At 39.1% G+C, this 20,168-nt stretch overlaps 1 protein-coding gene across 2 annotated transcripts in view; it reads right to left on the bottom strand.

The window, feature by feature from the left end:
* Positions 1-8,821, bottom strand: part of LOC102196489 (zinc finger protein GLIS2-like) — a 30,906-nt gene extending 22,085 nt beyond the window's left edge. For both annotated transcript variants that reach the window (XM_005744601.1, XM_005744602.1), the window contains exon 1: positions 8,365-8,821. The gene's annotated coding sequence lies outside the window, so the exon portion shown is untranslated. The remainder of the gene's footprint in view (positions 1-8,364) is intronic.
* Positions 8,822-20,168: the final 11,347 nt, after the last annotated feature.

Genomic DNA, 20,168 nt, shown 5'->3' with positions numbered 1-20,168 from the left:
TTAGGAGCTTTTTGAGATCAAATAGAAGAAAATACAAAACATTAAACATGTTAACAACACAAAAGCCATATTAAACGCAGACTACTTTAGGCCCGGAAGTAGGATTCGTCGCGTCATCACTGAACAACCGGATAGGTTATGTTGCCACTTGTTGCTTAGGAATTCTCTTGACATCAAGTGAGATCATTTTTTTAGCAGAAAATCTTTGTTACAAAAAATACCCGTGTATAAAAGTTTAAAAAACAACAACAACAACAATTCAGTCGCATTTTGACATGTAAGGGATCACACTGTCAAATACCTTTCAAATTGAACAATGAAATGGTGCAAAAACAACACAAAAAACAAGATAAAGAAAAAAGTAAAAGTATCAACAAAAAGCCTGGTTAGACAAAAAGGTTTTTAACTGAGTCCACAGAGTCGGCTAAATGTAATTACAGTGGGAGACTGTTCCAAAGTCAAGGAGCCACAGACTGAAACGCTCTGTCCCGCTTCTGTCTCGTACACGGGAACACCAGCAGATTGTGAGCCTGCGATCGAACCCTATGAGCAGCAGTCTTCGATTCAATCTGAAATTATTAACTTTTTACTTTTCATTCTCGTTATATTTTAGTTTAGTCTCTTACATCTGTCTCTTCACCTCGTTCAGAACCCCCACCCATAATGCCTTGCAACACCTCCGCTACCACCATCCCACCATTTGGCAGCAGGACAAGATCAACATAGACTTCACTGCTCCCCTCTGCCTCTCTGTAATTCCTTGCCGTCAACGGTGCAACAGAACCCCCACACCCACCCACGGGCCCTCCATCCTGACCGTTTCATCCACTGCCACCTTCAAAGAGAAAGACCACGGATGGAGAAGAGGACGAAAAAAGAGAATGGAGGATGATGGAAAAGAATGAGTTGAGGATGAAAAAACGGGAAGGGATGTGGGAAATGAAAGACAGAAAGAAAAGCGAGAAAAGTGTTTTTAACCTTGTCAGGCGAGACAGACGAGGCCAAGCACATCCCAGAAATCCGTCTCTCTTTTTCCCTTTCCCTCAGTTTTTGTTTTTTCTTTGTCCTTCTTTCCTCTTTCTTTCTCAGCCTCCCTCTTTCATTCCCTCAGCTCTGTCATCCAGACGTAAAACACACAAACACATGTGCCTCACATTCCTGCGTGCAGAGCAGATTCACCCAATTTGTTTCCACTGTGTGTGTGTGTGTGTGTGTGTGTGTGTGTGTGTGTGTGTGTGTGTGTATGTGTGTCTGTGTTTGTGAGGGAGTCTCTGCATGCGTGCTTTCGTATGCGTGTGCTCGTGTATGTGCCAAGCCAGTAAATAATAACCAATCCCAGCTGTACTGTGGACCGTTCCTCTCATTCTAGCTGAGGAAACAAAGAGGGAGGGAAAGGAAAAAGGCTCCATCAAATAGCAGAGTAATGAGCTGGAAAAAAGTCAGCTGAGAATTGAGCAGGAAGAATTAATTATGTTTTAATGCTAGCAGACATTATGAGTCCTGTAGGAGTGCCAGTCAGTATAGGAGTTGGGCCAGATGCCACCTGAGAAAAAACAGTCCATTTGTACACATTTCAATAGAGAGTCAAGGTTCGGCTACCTTTAAGGTATAGGTAAATCACTGCAACAGATTCCTTCCAGATTCCACAAAACAATCCATTACTAAGTTGGCTTCCTCACACTGTGGGAAACAAGCAGACTGACATTTTCATCCAGTTTTCTCTCTGGATTTGTGAAAAACAGTTGAATATGACAGGAACCAAATCTGAAACCAAAACAGGGGCGTTTTTTTGTGCAACCTTAGAAAAGAAGGCGGCTATATCCAAGGAGATTAGACGGGGAAGTAGACAGGACAGCCCACATGAAGAAAGGCAAGGAAGATCTTGAGGAGAGAAATAAATGTTTAGCCACAGGGTCACATCACAGACCTAGCAGTGTAAGCAGCAATGTCCAGACTTCCCTATCCCTCGCTATCACCTCCAGTTCTTCTGGGTGGATATGTTCCAGAGCCTGCCAATTATAATCTCTCCAGCACATCCTGGGACTTCCCCAGTCTTCCCTCCCATTTGGGCATTTCCAAAACTACTTCACCTAGGAGGTGACACCATTTCGTTTGGAGGAGCCTTTCACTAAGTCCAGACAATCTTCTGTCACTAGCAGCTGGAGGTCCTTTTCTTTCTGTTACTACTCACAGTGGTGATACTGTCCTACTTTTCTATGCATCTAAGGCGGAGATACTGACTTTCCTATATGGCAGGGATTACAAGCTCTTTATTGCTCTCACTGTTTCAAGATTAAAGCAAATCTGTCCGCTAATTTCATTACATTTGGCTTGCTGGTTTTTGTCTTCTGTTGCTGACATGCGAGCACACAAACCAACAAGAGGCAAAACACATCGTCACCAAACGGGACAATTACAAAAGATTATTCCAAAAAGTGTTTTCCATTCCTACATTTTATTATACACTCGTTTCAGGGTCACAGGTGTGCACTCAGGGGGCAAAACGTGTGACACAACCTGGCGACATCTGGCAACTTAAAGAATTTGCAAGGAAACAAGACCAAAAACGTCAGTTTGGCAACCAATCAGGAATTTTTTTTTCCCTACTAACGTAAGCGATTCTTGCTTCTGAAGCCAAGTCTACTGATGACACAATAACAGCAATGTTCTGTTATTCACGATTTTCTGTTTTTTTGTATGAAGAAATATCCATCAGATTAGTGCTTAATCATGAAGTAAACTTTTCAGATGGAATTATTTTCGCTCAATGGCAACAGATGATGGAACAATATCATGTAGGGAATAAGGGCTTTTCCACTCATTTATTTAGTGCATATAAATCCACACTCACCATCTCTATCTTGTTTTGTTTTTTTACTTAATTGGAGGATTTGCTCACTTCACTTCATCTTCAGTTATTTTATATGAGAATTCATACTTGAATCAAATGCAGCAAGCTACCAAGTCCCAGATTTAGAAAAGACATACTGAACTGTAACACACTACACCTAATCGAATGAGATCCACTCTTGCTGTAATCAAATTACTTTAGCTTACACTCATGTAGACATGTATTTTGTTGCAACAAGCAGTTCAAATGTGCAATCTGATTGTAGGCGCATGCATTGTGACAGCAAATCCTTCAAATCCTGAAGTTCAATTCCTGGCTTTGTTGGAGACATTTGGAGCATTTCGGTCTTGATCTTGTGAAATCAGTGCCACTTGATTTTCCCTTCAGTGGAATAACTTATTAAAAAAGTTTGGAGTGCTTTTTAAATCCCTCGTCAGACTCCTTATCTTACACAAAGGTTTTCTTCTGAAGGCACTTGCGCTTTCCAAGATGGTGTCACGCAGTTTAATAGCAAAGACCCTGGAGATCAGATGGAGTCTTTGCATCAAGCAACAAGAAGACCCTAGACATGAACATGACATAATTTCCTTAGGGATTATTAAAGCATTCTGATTCTGAATCTAGATCCTCTGGGTCTACTTTTCAATGGTTTTGAATGTGCAATAAAAGTAGTGGACCACCAAAAGAGTTCCAAAATGTTACTTTGTGTCATTAGTTTGAGTATATCACTTTTAAAAAGGGAAACTGTTTTAAAGAGTGTTGAATCTTTGCTTGTCCACATTTGTCAAATTCAGTTCAGATCAAGTCACAACAACAGTGGGCTCAAGACGTTTCATATAGTGAAGTATAACAGGGAGATAAACAATAGAGAGAAAACCCCAACAATTAAACGACTCTCTATGAGTGAATACTTGGCAACAGTGGGAAGAAAAAACTCCCTTTTAACAGGATGACACCTCCAACCTAACCTGGCTCAGGGAGGGGCAGCAATTAAGCCAACAATCTTTCATGTAGGCTTCCTAGCAGACCTAGAGATTTGTTGAGACTGACACCAACGCAAAATTTAACATCATCAAAGTAGCCACAAGAAAAAAAATAAACAGTCATCACATTGTTGTCCATCTAAGGCCACTTGAACACAGAACAAGATCCTACGCCCATCTGCGACGGCACTTGAGCCCCCTTTACAATCATAATTCCCAACCTTGAGGAGACAAGGCTGTTTTCCTCTCTTTCTCTACCTCACAACTCACTCCCTCGCTCTGCCAGGGCTTTTTCACTGAGGCCAGCATTTCGTTTGCCTCTTTCCTCCAAACACAAACCCAAAAGAAAGAAAGAGGGGTGGGAGAGGAGAAAATGAGAGAGAGAGACGGGGGGGGGTTTGAGTCGGGGTTTTCGGAATTTGGTCTATGTTTGGATTGGAAGCGAAGGCCCCAGCGCTGGGCTCTCAGGAGGATAATGGAAAAGAGGGAGAGAAGAAAGGGAGGTTTATGGCTGTGTATGTACCCTCACAGGTGGTCGGCACATACTGACGGGTCCGGGGGGGGGGGGCTTTTGTGTGTCAAAATGTGTGTGTGTGTGTGTTTACGTGGGGTTGCCGAATTGTGTCCGCCTGTTGGCACAAAAGTAACGGCATGTGTGCTCAAAGCATGTATGCTCAAAGATACATGTGTGTATCTTTGCAGATGTTGGCACAAACGCATGTGCGCTTTAGCTTGTAAGAATCAGAGAAGAGAGACGTAGAGAGGAGGTGAATAAGACATTCCTTAGATGCAGAGGAGTGGGGGGGATGCAGGGAGCCAGTGGTTAGTTAGTGGTTTGAAACTAAGAGGAGAAAAATGAACGTCTCGTCCAGGGCTAGGCCTGAAAATGCTACCGCAAACCAACCAACAAGCCAAGTGGGAGAGGAAAGGAGACCGGAGCACAGAAGAGGAGAAGGGGAAAAAAGCAAAGGATATGAAGAGAACCAGTGAGGCCTCCTCTTCCTCCTCTTCCCATATGAGGCCTGCTAACTCCTGCCTGTGCCGCAGGGGAGAAAGAAAGGGAGTGGTGCTTTTATAGCTGGACTGAACCGACTGAACCCATCATGTACAGCAGGGAAAGTATGGAGACAACAGAGGCCTGAGGCCAGCAACCACGCAGGGGGCTTCAGATGGTTTCAGGTTGAGGGCCACAGGAGGGCTGGAGGTCCAAGGAAGAGAGGGATGGAGGAGTAAGAGAGAACCCCTCCAAATCTCCCTCGAGTCCCTTTTCAGTGATACATCAACAGTTTTGGTTGTTCTTTCTTTTACCTGTTGCTTCTTTTATTCACCTTTGTCCTTCTTTTCTTTCTTTGACTATTTTTCCATCTCTTTTCCTTGTTTTCTTTCTTATTTCCTCCACCCTCATCTTCATTCTTTGGTTATTCCTGCCGCATGTCTGCTCCATTTTCATTTTCATTCCTGTTTGCCTTTATTTTTGTTCCCTTCATTTTGTAACATTTCTTTCGTCTTTCTTTTTTATCCCGTCTTTCTGGCCTTGGATTGCTTCCTTTCCCAAACTGTTTTTTTTTTTTCTTGGCTCATCACTGGACTACTCCACTTATTAAATAACTCATTCAGTCAGTCTCTTTTTTTGGCTAAATTGCTTTCTTCCTTCATTCCTTTTGTCTTTTTTTTTTTGCTGCACTTTTTTTGTATTGCACACTCCCTTTCTTATGTTTTATTCCTTTTCTTTTCTTCTGACTACCGTCCTATCACATCTGCTCCCATTGTTTTCCATTCACTGTCCATCATCTTTGTTTCCCTTGTTTTCCCTGCCATCCTTTCATTCTTGCATTGATTTCCTCCTTTTTTAGTCCACATCAGATTATTTATTTTTCACTTTATTCACTTCTTCCATTTCATCTTCTGCCATCCTTTTCCTCCCCGTGGCTCTGTTTGCCCTGAAACTTTAATTTTTGCCCATACAGTTTAGTCATTTTGTGTATTTTCTTATAATTGATTAGTGTTGTGAACTGTGATCCTTTGTTTCTTTTTTCACTAACTTTGTTTCTACTTTTTTGTACTTTCTGGTCTTTCTTCCTTATTTTATCATTCCTTCCTAACTCTTATCTCCCTATTCTATTTGTTTCTTTCTTTCTCCCTTATTTAACAATTTACTTAAAACTTGTACACACAACCCTGCAGGTGTCCATATGCATGAGCAATGTTCCCACCCTGTAGCAGACTGAGTGGGTGGAAGACAGATGCACCCAACAACAACAGGAAAGGAGTTTTCTTGGCTCAGGGTCTTTTCTAAAATCCATCCATGTGCGTCTGCCCAACCTTTGGAGAGCAGCATGATGCAACAAGCCTGCAACACACGCAGTACTGCATGACATGAAAACCACAAAATCAGCAAAAACTTTCGCCCCGACCACCATGTAACATCAGTAAGGGATTTTTGTTGGTCTTATGCACCAGTGGCCACTCCCCAAACCCTAAACCAGGATTTCAGACCCCGGAGAATTGAAGTCTAAGTGCAAGAATGAAGTTGGGAAGTGTTTTTCTGATACAAACTTATGCAGCAAAGCACAGAGGAGCTATGCTTGGTGTGAGGAGAGTGGAAGTTTTGTGTGTGCTTTGTGTCCACCTTGCCACACTTATGGGTGTGTAGAGTTGGTGTATATGGGAGTATTTGTGTCCCTAAATATGGCAGCGTAGCTGTTTTAAATTTAAGCATTTGAGTCTAGCACAAGTTGGTAGTTTGTGGACAGAAAAGGTCTTACGGTAACAACAGAGAAGAGGTGGGGGGGAAGGAGGACTGGGCACAATTGTGGATCACCACAAAAAACGACAATAACGCCACTGTTACAATGCATGAAGCTAAAAATATGTCCCTTGTCAATGCATTTTCTCAGAGTATAGGCTTTCTGCTAATTTGGTTCAACTGCTTCCAGAGTGAAGACACTACATTAGGAAATTCCAGCCAATGTCAGTGTTCAAAATACCAGTCTGGGCAATACCAACAGTAATACTTGGTAATCGTGTAAAGAGTCTTTGAGCTCTTAATCAAATAATCTTTCAACATTTAGTCAGACCACATCTGATACAGGCAAGAGAGAGACACGGGAGATGAACACAGGCCACTGACACTGCTAAATGCCATCTAATTTTTAGATATGCCAATAAAAAGTCAATAGGGTCAATGCCAATATTTGGCTGACATGTTGTTACAACCCCACTTCAAACTTCATGCCCCACCTTGAAAGCACTTTACCCCACCTTTTTATTTGGGCGTGCTCGTATGGCACAAGCACAGTGGACACAGTACAAACTGGTTACAGGATGATGGCAATAACTGTAACACAGGCCAAATGATGTGGATGGTACATCGATGTGCAATGCTAGTCCAGTTAACTGTCACTCAGAAAGCAAAAAGAATTGTGGTGAAGAAATCAAATGTAATTGATTTTATGGGTTTTGTTTTGGGGTTTGTTTGTTTTTTTCTTGATTGATATTGGATTTCTTGAATTGATCGAGAAGTAGTTCTAGTGAAGCTGAGAAATTCTTAGTGATCTGACAGCCAAACAACGTCCACCCTAATTTTGTTGTTGTTGTTTGTTGATAAACTGTTTGTTCATAAAATGACAATGTGAAACAATATTGACCACAAACCTTTTCTTGCTAGATATTCCAACAAGGACATCCAGCTGAGTGTAAGGTATATCTCCAGTCTCAGCACAACTTTGCTTTTGGAAACTATTTTTCAACCAGACATCAAGGTAAAGGGGACAGCTGATGCTTTTTCATATGTAGCAATTATTTTACAGCTCGTTGAGCCCTAAAATTGTGATGTAACTTACCAATTTGTTACTAACCAATTCATTTGCACTCTTCTTTGTAAACAAGGAAATAATGCTGTTGTTTTCCTAGCTTGGACCACTGTCCTTCACATCAGTGTTTAATGTTTAAAATTCAACAAAACAACATTTCATCAAGTCCACAGAGTTTTGGTGACTGGTTATTTCTTTAACTTTTTTTTTCTCCAAGCAAAATACATTTCAGAAGAAAATCAGAGCTCCCAGACGAAACCCCTGAGGAGCTCCTGAGATTACCAGGAGTAGGAAGATCATATGTGGCTGTAAAGATTATTGTCATTAATATTAAATTAATCGTTTTAAGAAAAAATCATAAAATGTCATTTCAAAAACTCAAAGCAATATCTTTGAAAAGGTCAGAAAAAACAATATATATCCAGATTACAGACAAAGAAAACCACAGATGCTAAAGATTTCTAGTATTCTTATTGATTAGATTCATTAAAACCCCTAAAGACAACAGATGTCAACCAAATCAAATAGACCTGTATTAATACTGTAAATGTTTGTTTTTTTAATACTTGAATCATTACATGGCTCGTATATTTATACATAGCTAGTTAAATTCTGTAAGTGCTGCCACACTTATGGCCGCCACATATTGTAAATCAATATTAGGGAAACGTCAAGGGACTCTTAGATTTCTAGATACACAGACAAAGCTGAGATTTACCTTATAACAGCCTGTTAGTGAGGCAGATCTTCTCCCTGTAGTTTGCCTGAAGATGCTTCTTCAATGGTCGTACTGTGAGCTCAGAAATTCATCAAAATCAAGCGAGTTTGTCCGACGTGTCCTGTATCATCTTCATCAAAGTTATCGGTTTTCAATGGCTGCTCTCAAAATCAAAGAAATCTGCGTTGTTGAAAAGCAAATCCTCCCCTCGGGGGATCGTTCGGAAGGTAAATTATCTATTGCTAGTGGTCAGTTTTCACATATGTATTGGAAAACCTTGTCCTGGGAATATTTTTCTTCAAAATGACTATTATGTAAAAAAAAATTTAAATGAATAGGGATTTTTTTTTTAAAAAAATTGTGTGTCACTCAAATATACGAATGCAGGATACTCTGCGGCGTAAATGTCAAATCTGGCGTAAAATCAGGCTCTCCGAGAGGCGCATCGCTCAGTTGCGACGCTGGTCAACTGAGCTTCCAGCGGCGGAGAGGAGGGAAGAAGCTGTCTGGGAGGGAGAAAGGGAGAGGGGGGCGTGGAGAGACACTGTGACAGCATGAGCGAGAGACAGAGAGGGAGAGAGTCTGACATCCGAGGGAGCATTCCTCCTCCAGCTGTTGAATATCTGGACGTTTTCATTGCAGCGCTTCTTCATTTTTATTTTGTCATACTTTCCAGATCCAAATTGTTGCTACATATCATCCATCCGTTTCATGCTGATTTAAAAGTAGGGTGTAAGTGTGCGTGATTTTCAATATTTTTGCAATTACTGGGAATTAAATCGGGAATCAAAAGCGGTAATTATGCTACAAACCTTGAATTTCTAGATGTTGATTTTAAATTAAAGCACACACACTCACGACTGGTTGTGTGAGCCTCATGTGTTTGTTCTTGTAAATAAAAGATGGACATTTATTTGTGGTCCCGTTTTAAGGCTTTGACATTTGCCTTTGTGTTATTCTTTCTTTCTTTGAGCTTGAAGTGATCACTTAGACCAGAGGGCTGAGAGGCACAGCTGCCCCCTCATTAAAATGAAATCATAATCTTCTTGGATGACCTGTACCACAAAGCAGGTCATTTGATTTTTCATATAATTCTATTACAAATGCACCAAAAGACACAAACAGCAAAGCCACTGTGGTGAGGCCCACAAGAGGCTGAAATTGAAGGTGATGCTCAGCAAACAACAATCATCCACAGCAGCCTGTATTGGCACACTTGTCACTCGAATCCATTTATTTGTTTATTTTGCTATTTAGTTGCTTTCAAAGAATATCCGTCAAATTTTAAGATCATTCTGTTGTTTCAGTATGGCTGAAAACTTCCAGGAGGCTGCGACCCGTCACCATTGCGACATTTGCATTTTGCAGCTTTGTTTTGCATTTACTTTTCATTTCTTTTTTACTTCCACTTTCACTCACAGATAAGTTTTAGATTTCATTGTTGCACCGTGCATATGCACCAGTTACCTGTGAGTAGATTTCACTGCAGCTTTTTCATGCTCAGATAGTGAGACATGCAATATTGGTCTCAAGGACTGCACTGACATTAGAGCTTTACAATATTATCCTATACTTTTTAAACACTTTTCAAATTCATAACACAATTCTCCGAAACATTTGTCTGTAGCTCAAAACCAGGAAAACCAGAGAAATTAAGGGCAGCAAAGCTGACTGCTTTGGGAACTGCAGATAAAAAAAAACATTTTTTTGATTAACTTTTATTTCTTGTATTGAAATGGCTTTTGTTTGCTAATTTTCACATGAAAATATGATGAATACTTTGACCTTCCTCCCTGAAACTAAAACTGTGCAGGCGGGCTACATGTGTGCTGAATCTGAGAACTACAAAGTGGCTGCGTGTTTTTATCACTCCTCTTTCAGGGACATAAATCTCCTAAAACAGTTATATTGTCGTGACCCGGCTCTTTTTTTTTTCTTTTTTTTTTTTGAGGAAGAAGGTCTCCACAGTCTAATTCATCACTTTATAATGTAAACACTTTAAGGATCAGAGTAAGGGCCGTGGCCTCCAGGTCTCCAGGAAAATGATGTAGAGATGAATATACAACTCTCTCATTTTTTTTCAGTCCATTCCACTGGGGTGGAGGTAGGGAGGTAGAGTGGCCAGTTGGAGTGGCCACCAACCAGTTGGAAGGTTGGTGGTCTGATCTCAGCTCCTCCCTTGTGCTGAGGAATCGTTTAAGCAACAAATTGAACCCTGACTTCCCCTGTGCATCAGTCTTATCAGAGTATATGAATGGTAAATAGCCTGTATTTGTATAGCACTTTACTAGTCCCTAAGGACCCCAAAGCACTTTACACTACATTCAGTCATCCACCCATTCACACACTGGTGATGGCAAGCTACATTGTAGCCACAGCTCCCTTCGGGCGCACTGACAGAGGCGAGGCTGCCGGTCACTGGCGCCACTGGGCCCTCTGACCACCAGTAGGCAACGGGTGAAGTGTCTTGCCCAAGGACACAACGAACAAGACTGTCCGAGCCGGGGCTCGAACCGGCAACCTTCCGATTATGAGATGAACTGCCAACTCTTTAGCCACGATCGCCCCCCAGAATTGTTTTTAATTGAGTTGTTCTGATGTTTATGAGCCTTTTCTTGTCTCCCATACGTGTTTTATGTATGAAAAGAAAATTGTTAAAACGTTCGTCAGAGCCCAGGAAGAATAGCTACTGCTACTGCAGGAGCTAATGGGGAACTTGGTAAACTAAACTAAACCATTCTCTTTGCTTTTCATACTTATTACAAGGATGATGACAGTCACTTATCAGATGCACAAACCTGTTAGACATTATTAGCAGCAGCAGCAGCAGCAGTAGTAGTGGTAGTAAATGTCAGTTTTCAAAAATGTCCTTTTTTGATAATAAAATGTTAAAAATTAAAGTATTATGACATGACTACTCCAGCGAGTTTTAGCGAACAACTTTATTAGGTGACCAACATGTTTTAGTTTGTGGCCTTCATCAGGGTCATTGCAAAACATATATTTTTTTAAAAAACAGGAAATAGAAAAAATCCAAGTGGACCAATCACACATTCATCATACTTTATTCAAAAAAATAAAGTATGGTCGTTTCTGCAATCCAATCATGTACAGTATGGACTAAGAATAAAATAAATCTGTAAACACCTTAAAAGGTTGTTCTGTCAATCTATAGCAAACCCATTTCATAAATTACACGTCTTTTATAGTTATAGTTATTCATAGATGTGAGGAGATCCTGTGTGAACATTAGCAGGGATGTTTCTGAGACCCAAGCAAAACTATACAAAAAACCTCTCACGGAGATTCAGGAAAACACTACACCCTGCAGGGTCATTTTTTCCTCACACCAGCCTTTTTAGTGTTCAAAAGCTGTGCTGAAGTGTTTCTACATGCTATTGACAACGTGATACTTACATAGTAATAACAAATAACATGTAAGCATCTAAAAATGTTCTAAAATGTCCATATTTGATATTTCTTACAGCACTTTATATTTTCTTTTTCTCCAAGGCAAAAACCAGCAGCTTAGACAAATTTGATTCATTTGGTCAGAGAATTGAAGAAGTAGCACAGAAGTGAAGTGATGAGTAGTTTTTAAAATGCAAAATACAAACTCGCTGATGTGATGCTTGTCATGTTATGTTGTCTCTCTCTGTCTTGTAGTGTGATCACCTCCAGATCTCCATGAAAAAATATTCTTTGTGATACTTTCAATCCTGATATATGAATTGCAATAAATTAATCCTGTTTAATCATATTTACAATTATCACTTTTAGTGAAATATTCACTATTTCTCTTATATTATCATGTAATGATCCTTGTAGAAGAATAAAAAATTATAAAAAAAAGAAATACTAAATGTCAGCTACTTCAAAAGTACGTTTTTTGGAAATAAAACAATAAATGAAATTTACTTTATGGACCAGATGAGGAATCTGTGTATTAGGAAGACAATGATTGTTGTCATATCTAGTTATATGAAACAAGCCTGCCCTGACAGCCCTGATAAATTCATCATTAGTACTTAATAATGATAACTGGTTTTGGTGTAACACCTTTGGATTACTTCACACATCAAAAAACTAGACAGTTTAGTTTAATTTGGACAAAAGGATGATTAAATATTATCATAATTACTAATACTGTATTATATGATATATTACACTTTGATGCGATGGCTTGCAAGATATCAGAGTAGGACCGAAGCAACTCTAGTATGCAAAGTTTTAAACAGGAAGTAGCTGTGGATGCGACATCACTGATCAGCAGTAATAAGTTATAAGTAATAAGGCTAAAATATTACTTCAGTATATTAATTCAAATACATTTGGAGAAACAGAAATTTTAAAAAGTTCAAAATAAAGACACAAATGTTTTAATGTAAAAAATAAGTATGTTAAAGCCAGATAAGCAAACTTGATATTTACAGTATTCTAGATAAAATTCTAAGAAGACGTATGAACAAATCTCACTTCCTTGCAACTCTTTACACGGAAGTGAGATTTGTGATATATTTGCCATCAGTAGCAATATCAGCTACAGATAGTAGTTATGGTTACACGCCAAAAGGATTGTTAGTGTACACTTTAAACACTGCAAACCCCAAAAAAGTAGCAGAACTTTAAAAAAATAAAACTTAAGGCAACCTATTGCCTTAATCTGCATGATTTCAGATCTGCTTTAACAGACTCGTCCTAAACGAATGAGTGAGAGTGATCACAAATGAATCGGCTAATTACAAGATGATTTTAGGACAAATCACCTCTCCAATTTCTCGTCTTCATCATAATCTTCATCAGAAAGGTGTTTACACTACTTGTAAAACAGAGGATTCTGCAAAATGTCATGATACTTTAATGTGTTTAAACATGAAAAGATGTTGGAGATTGAGCTAAAGGCAGGAAGGAGAAAAGGCAAAATATGAAAAAAAATCTGAACAAAAGGTCGGTTGGCTGTTTTTAAAGCTTGCAATTGATGCAGATGCTTTAAATGCCCCCAATAAATTCACTGCAGTAAAGTCTTTTTTAATGTTTACAATGTTTATTGTTTAATGTTTGAAAAACAAATCAGAATCTAAATCAATCCAGCTGTTGTATCAAACTAAAGACTAATATATTTAATGTTTGGGGTCAAATTGATCCCAGAATTTAAAACCTTACAAAGATCTCTGCCACGGGGTGGGGCGATCGTGGCTCAAGAGTTGGCGGTTCGTCTTGTAATCGGAAAGTTGCCGGTTCGAGCCCCGGCTCGGACAGTCTCGGTCGTTGTGTCCTTGGGCAAGACGCTTCACCCGTTGCCTACTGGTGGTGGTCAGAGGGCCCGGTGGCGCCAGTGACCGGCAGCCTCGCCTCTGTCAGTACATCTCAGGGTGGCTGTGGCTACAACGTAGCTTGCCATCACCAGTGTGTGAATGTGTGGATGACTGGATATGTAAAGTGCTTTGGGGTCCTTAGGAACTAGAAAAGCACTATATAAATACAGGCCATTTACCATTTAGATAAATTGGTACATTTTTTTAAAGTAGCAGGTACTTAATATGCAAAGTAGATGAAGCTGATCAAAAATAATAAGCTGAATGAACTGAAATGGAACAAAATGTTAGATGAACTTACGCTATTTCTTAGTTTTTTTTAAATTAATATTACATTACTTCATTTATTTAAGTAGTTTCAGCATTTGCATTTACTGTGTATTAAACTAGACCAGCTAATAATAAAAGTCTTGAGTCATGTATTCTGTTTCCAACCCAGACATTCATGTGTTAAAGTGTTCTATAGGTAGTTATATACAACAGTTATCCAGGCTTTCTGAAGGTCTGGCTGCTTTTTCACTCCTTTTCATTCCAGTCCTTAAACTTGACCATTTTCATAAGAGTGTTGTTGGTTTTTTATTATTATTTCTGAAGCAACCTAATACGGACGTATGACTTAATCCTGTCACTTCGCATATAAAGAAACTCTACAAGTAGAGCACAACAGTAAGTAGCAGACCTACAAAGCTCTGTACCCGAGGTAACCAGCAGAGACCTACAACAAGCACGTATCTACATCTGTAAAACATGGTGGACAGACTTTTGCACAACACTAAAACCATTAAACAAGATTATTTTGATTAAGCATTTCAAGAGGAAGGAAGTTACAGCTAGATCTCAGGGCTGCGTGTGATGTATTTATCGTCCCCAACAAGATGAAAACTTGCCTTTGCTGAGACACTGCTCTTAATTTCAACATGTGAGTTAAATTTTATGTTTTTATGGATATAAAGTAGGAGATCTTAAAAAACCAGATACAAGTTCTGTTATTTTATACATTTTCTTGTTAATATAGAAACCGAAGCATTCCTGCAGTCATGCTGTTTGTAAAGACTCAGTGGACGGTGATGTGTTTCCTCCTGCACATAACAGGTATTATTATTATTATTATTATTATTATTAGTATTATTATTATTATTATTATTATTATTATTAAAGATCTGTATCTATAAACTTTAGAGCTAGATATTTCACATGAAATAGGAGTGATGTTTTTAGTAAGATTGGTTTTACTGACAACATTAATGAGGATTATCTTCTGATTAGACACAGAGCATTGATATAGACTTTATTAGCAACACCTTGTTGCGCCTCTTTTTTCTTCAGAACCTTTCCTATAGATTTGAGTTACTGTTGCCTTCTGCATCTCACCTGTGGCCTCTATCATTACTATAGCATTTTCTCTCTGAGTGCTGGATAGTTTCTCATTGTCGGGCATACTTTCTCTAAGAAAGTTGTGTGCGAATATCCCAATAAACAAGCAATGTGGCACCAACAACCATCAGTAACTTAAATCACTTTTCCTCAGCAGGTTGTCTTGACCATGTGTATATGCCTAAATGCAATGAGCAGCTACCATGTGACCGGCTAATGAGATATTTGCAGTAACAATCTAAACAACTTTTAACACCTTTGCTCACCTGTGTGGTCAAAATGGTGTAGAAATCATAAATACACTGATTTAAACAAACATGTTTAATGGTAGAGCAAAACTTTGCATACCCACACACGTTATCTGACATCCAGTATTCAAATGAAGTCCTTCTCCTTCTGTTAAAGCGGTTATAGGGCTACAAAGCAGAATCTGTGCTTTAAAAGGTTCATCAGTGGATCTGCCATGCTCTGCTCAACATGCCACCTCAAACATAAGCTGGTACACTGTACACACAAATGGCTCCGAATATGTCCTGACAGAGCTCTCTGTGGATGGAGACAATGGAACATACAGCATGGCTAAAGACAATAACTTTACTCTGACAATCAAAGTTTTGAGAGAAATAGATGCAAAGTTTTACTGCTGCAAAGAAACTACAGAGAAATCACAATTCTGCTTGAACAACCAAACTGAGCTCCGTGTTTCAGGTAGAGCTGCTACCATTCATAAATTACTGCTCACTTCAGTTTATGCGCACTTATTTTATCCATCATCCTCTCAGAGCTGCAGGTAAAGGTGATTCCTGCCACAGAGGGACAGACAGTAACACTGATGTGCAGCAGCAGCTGTCCTCTGACTGAAAAGCCTGCAGCCTACATCTGGTACAAGAACAGAGAGTTTCTCTATGAGGACTGGTCTCCCTGGTACCAAGAGCTGCTCAGCAGTGAGGAAGCAGTCACATACTCCTGTGCTGTCAAAGGCTACGAGCATCTCAGAGCCCCTGAAGTCTCTGTGGGTGAGTAACGTTCCAAAAACAACCCCAAAGTGTTAAAAGCTACAAAATCCTGGCAAGCCATTAACAAAGTCTAAAGTTAAAATACTAATTTTCATCTCTTTTTGTGCAGATTCTGTAACTAAAACCTGTTTCAGTGTGACTTATACTGAAAGCAGCATGTGTTCCAAGAAGCTGAAATCAAAGGACCAGTTCTGCTCCATCACATATCCGACAGGTTTCCACATGCAAACAAACCATTCTCCCCAAAACATATCACAGGTCGTAGCAAAAAATAAAGTCTTTATTTTCTTCCAACAGATTTGCACGTTCAAATAACTCCTGTCAGGAGCTTTGTCATTCTGACCTGTAACACCAGCTGCCCTGTGGCTGATGCTCACACTGCATATAAGTGGTACTGGAACAGAAAGTTATACAATGAATGCGAGCATCAAGACATTACCATTTTGAAACCCAAAGCAGCCTTCTTCTCCTGCGCCTTAAAAAGCAATGAAGATGTGCTCTCTCGTGAATCCTGTGAGTACGTGTATGAGCCAAACATACGTACGAAACAAACAACAGGCAGGTTGAAGCAGAAGTAAAATTTCATGTGTTTAAACTCTGTTTTAGGCATCGACAATGCAAACTGCAAGGCTGTAAATTACGTCAGCAGGAGAATCTGTGCCCTGGAAGGTTCCTCTGTGAACATTGCAAGTCAATACTCGAGCCATTCCATCTCGAAGTATGGATCGTGGTATAAAGTACAGCTTGGTGGTGAGGAGGATGACTGTAAGGAGGTATTTGACGAAGCTACGGGCCGTGTGAAGCATCACGACAACATGAAAGACAACCACACACTGAGAATTAATGATGTGAAGAGGAATGACTCGGCTGAATACTCATTCAGACTTGAGAAACATATTAATCTCTGTCATTTACCTAGAGTGATGTTAGTTGTCACAGGTAAGTTTAATTGATTTAATACAGAATCACCTGCAGTGTTTAGTGAAGTGCATGTTTTTATATCATATTGATGGTCCACAAAATGTGTTTCATACAGGATTTGATTTAAAGAAACATAACAGCAAATTACCTGATATCATTATCATTATTCTTTCAGATGTGAAGCTAAAATTTGAAAGCAATCATTTTGGATGTTCAGAATTTGTACCATAACATTTTTATGCTAATTGGAGACAGTCAAGCAGAAGGCCCGTGTTCATTTGAGATACAACCACCCTTACAGTTAGGTCCATATATATTTGGACACTGACACAAGTTTTTTTTATTTTTGGTTTTTTTACCCCTTTACTGAAACATATTCCAATTATAGTTACATCATGGACATGGGCGTAGTGTGTAGACCCTCAGCTTTCATTTGAGGGTTTCTACAATCAAACTGGATGAAAGGTTTAGGAGTTTCAGCTCCTTATCATGGGCCACCCTCTTTTTTTAAAGAGACTAAAAGTAATTGGACATTTGACTCATCATCTGGTGACGTCTACAAGTTCAAGCTGTCATTGCCTGCAAAGGGTTTTCAACCAAGTATTAGAAATAAACATTTTATTTTCAGTTATTTAATTTGTTCAGTTACTGAAATGCCCCTAAAGTGAAGGGATTGTGTTAAAAATGCATTGTTCCACCCACTGAATTAAAGCTGAAGGTCTTCATTTCAACTGTATCTGATTTGTTTCATTTAAATTTCGTTGTGGTAATGTACAGAACCAAAAATAGGGAAAAAATGGTCTCGTTCAAATATTTATGGACCTAACTGTATATCAGATATAATTGATAATCACACGTCACTTTTGTCAAAAGGCACAAAAACTCTTCTGTTTTTGTTTTTTTTTGTTTTGTTTTCTATCCAATCGAACTATCTTTGAGGTGTGAAAGTGAGCGTGAGTCCTTCTGCAGTGGTGACAGAGGGTCAGAGAGTCACACTGACCTGCAGCACCAGCTGTCCTCTGACTGACAACACAAACTACATTTGGTACTTCGACAGTCGACCAGTCGGCCACCAAACTAAACATATGATCCTGGACCCAGTCAGCAAGGAGAATGAAGGGAACTATTCCTGTGCTGTGAATAGCCCTCAGAACATTAGCTCAACTGAGAAGGCTCTCACTGTCAAAGGTAAGAAGGACATAATGTTAAAGATCCTGCTCACTTTCTGACTCCCTTTACATTTGGTGAATGGAGAAATGCAGGCTAAGTGATAGCAGCAGGCAGAAACTTCAACTTTTTTCTGGACCAAACCAACAAAATAGCAGTCTGGCCGTTAATTTTATATTGTTCTGTAATATTTTACTACAATGTTTACTTACATCTTACATCAATCTCTACAGCTCTAGAGAAAACCGTAGCAAGGCTGAACGTATTGAAAATGACTCTTTTATCGCTGATCCCTGCAGTTGTATTTCTACTCTACATGAAAACAAGGTAAACTACTTCACTTCAGATTTTGTGTCATATCTTCTGACTGTCTTCAAAACTCTTTTCTTTCATATAAGAAAAGTTTGAGTTTGATATATTACAAATGTAGGAAGAAGAAAACTGTGACTGCCACTGCTGAGAAAAGTGACAGGGAACAACCTGGACAGGTAATGAGATATGTCAAACTCTGAAATTACTGTTTATGAAAGTGTGCCCACAGTCATCTGCATGTCCTCCTTTCAGACGGACCAGCTGTATGAGAGTGTTGAACTGAACCCTGCTGCACAGTGAAAACCAGCAGAGAAGCAAGAAGACACTGTGCAACATCTGGTTGGGTAGCTTGTAGACTTCCTCTTCCTCTCGTGTGCAGAGTATAATCTGAATACAATTGATCTTATTCATTTAGATTCATGCTGGCAAAATATGATCCTGCATGTGCAAAGAGACAAACAGCCCTGCAAACTTAGAGTATGTCAAACTTGAGGCCTGTACTCCAAAGCAGGATTTCTTCTTATCCAGGCCATCTTTAGCTTTGACCCTTGCTTTTTTGTACCAGTTTTCACTTTTTATTGGGGTACATTACCATGGTAACTTAGAAACCTGTAGGTATCAAATCACAATAGCATCGCCATTCCTAAAAGATCCCTGGTACCCCTGGGCAGTTTTTCAACAGTGTCTAATATCTTTGTGTTTCCCCAGTGAGCTCCAGTAACAAATATAGTTTCTTGGCCAGAGCATTATTTGTTACTTTTTCCTGTCGACTCCAAATAAGTTTACAACTATTTTACTGTTCTATAAGCATGGATATGCGATCCCAATAAGGAACACCTATTTGTACTTCCTGATATATCAAATTTGCAAGTAGACTAATCCTACATTTGAATAGTTTTATAGTCATTCTTTACGTGCTCTCAGACAGTTAAGCACCACTGTTGCTGCAGCTGATTGAATAAATACTAAAATAAATAATAACAATTTATTTATAACAATTTAATTAAATACGTGATAATAATTCATCCAGTTCCCTCGTTTCTTAATAACAGAGCTGTGATACTGACAATCTGTATCTGGCTTCAAATGAGCTAAACTGTATTAATATAGCTGTAGTGCTCTGCAAAAGCTGTGTTACTTTGAGTCTGTAATTTGTATTTAACCTCTTCGTATTTTTCCCATAATGTATTTTTTAATGTTGTTGTATGAAATCAGCTGTTCTGCTGTTAGTACACTTAATCCATAATCTTTATTGGTGAAATGCTGCCAGCACCACCCCTTTCATGTGAACACACACATGTTAACCTTAACATGTGTAACATATGTTGAGCTTGTTTTGTATTTAAGAGCCCCGTAGGTCACAGAAATGACAGATAACTTTATCATCTTCCTGCTTTATATCATGCAGTGGTGGTGGTGAATTCAGTGTAACTAGCTTTTCCTGTGATGCCAACTTTCACACATTAGTGATGCTGTTAGAAAATAAATAGCCATTTTTGCATGTTGTGATTAAATCCTTTTCAGGTTTCATTTTTCATGTTTTAATTGCCATGTTTATCATTTTTAGTTTATTAACCTTGTTTGTTTTGACTTGAGTTTGACCATCTTTAATTAGGACTGTTTCCCAGCCTCTGTATGGCTTCTGTATGGCATCTTAACTTGGCTGTTTTTAAAGGATTTTTGTGCAAATAATAAAAAT

Source organism: Pundamilia nyererei, unplaced genomic scaffold (assembly GCF_000239375.1).
Source record: "Pundamilia nyererei isolate P.nyererei 1_Seehausen unplaced genomic scaffold, PunNye1.0 scaffold00145, whole genome shotgun sequence".
Taxonomy (NCBI): domain Eukaryota; kingdom Metazoa; phylum Chordata; class Actinopteri; order Cichliformes; family Cichlidae; genus Pundamilia; species Pundamilia nyererei.
This window is presented reverse-complemented; position numbering and strand designations above follow the sequence as displayed.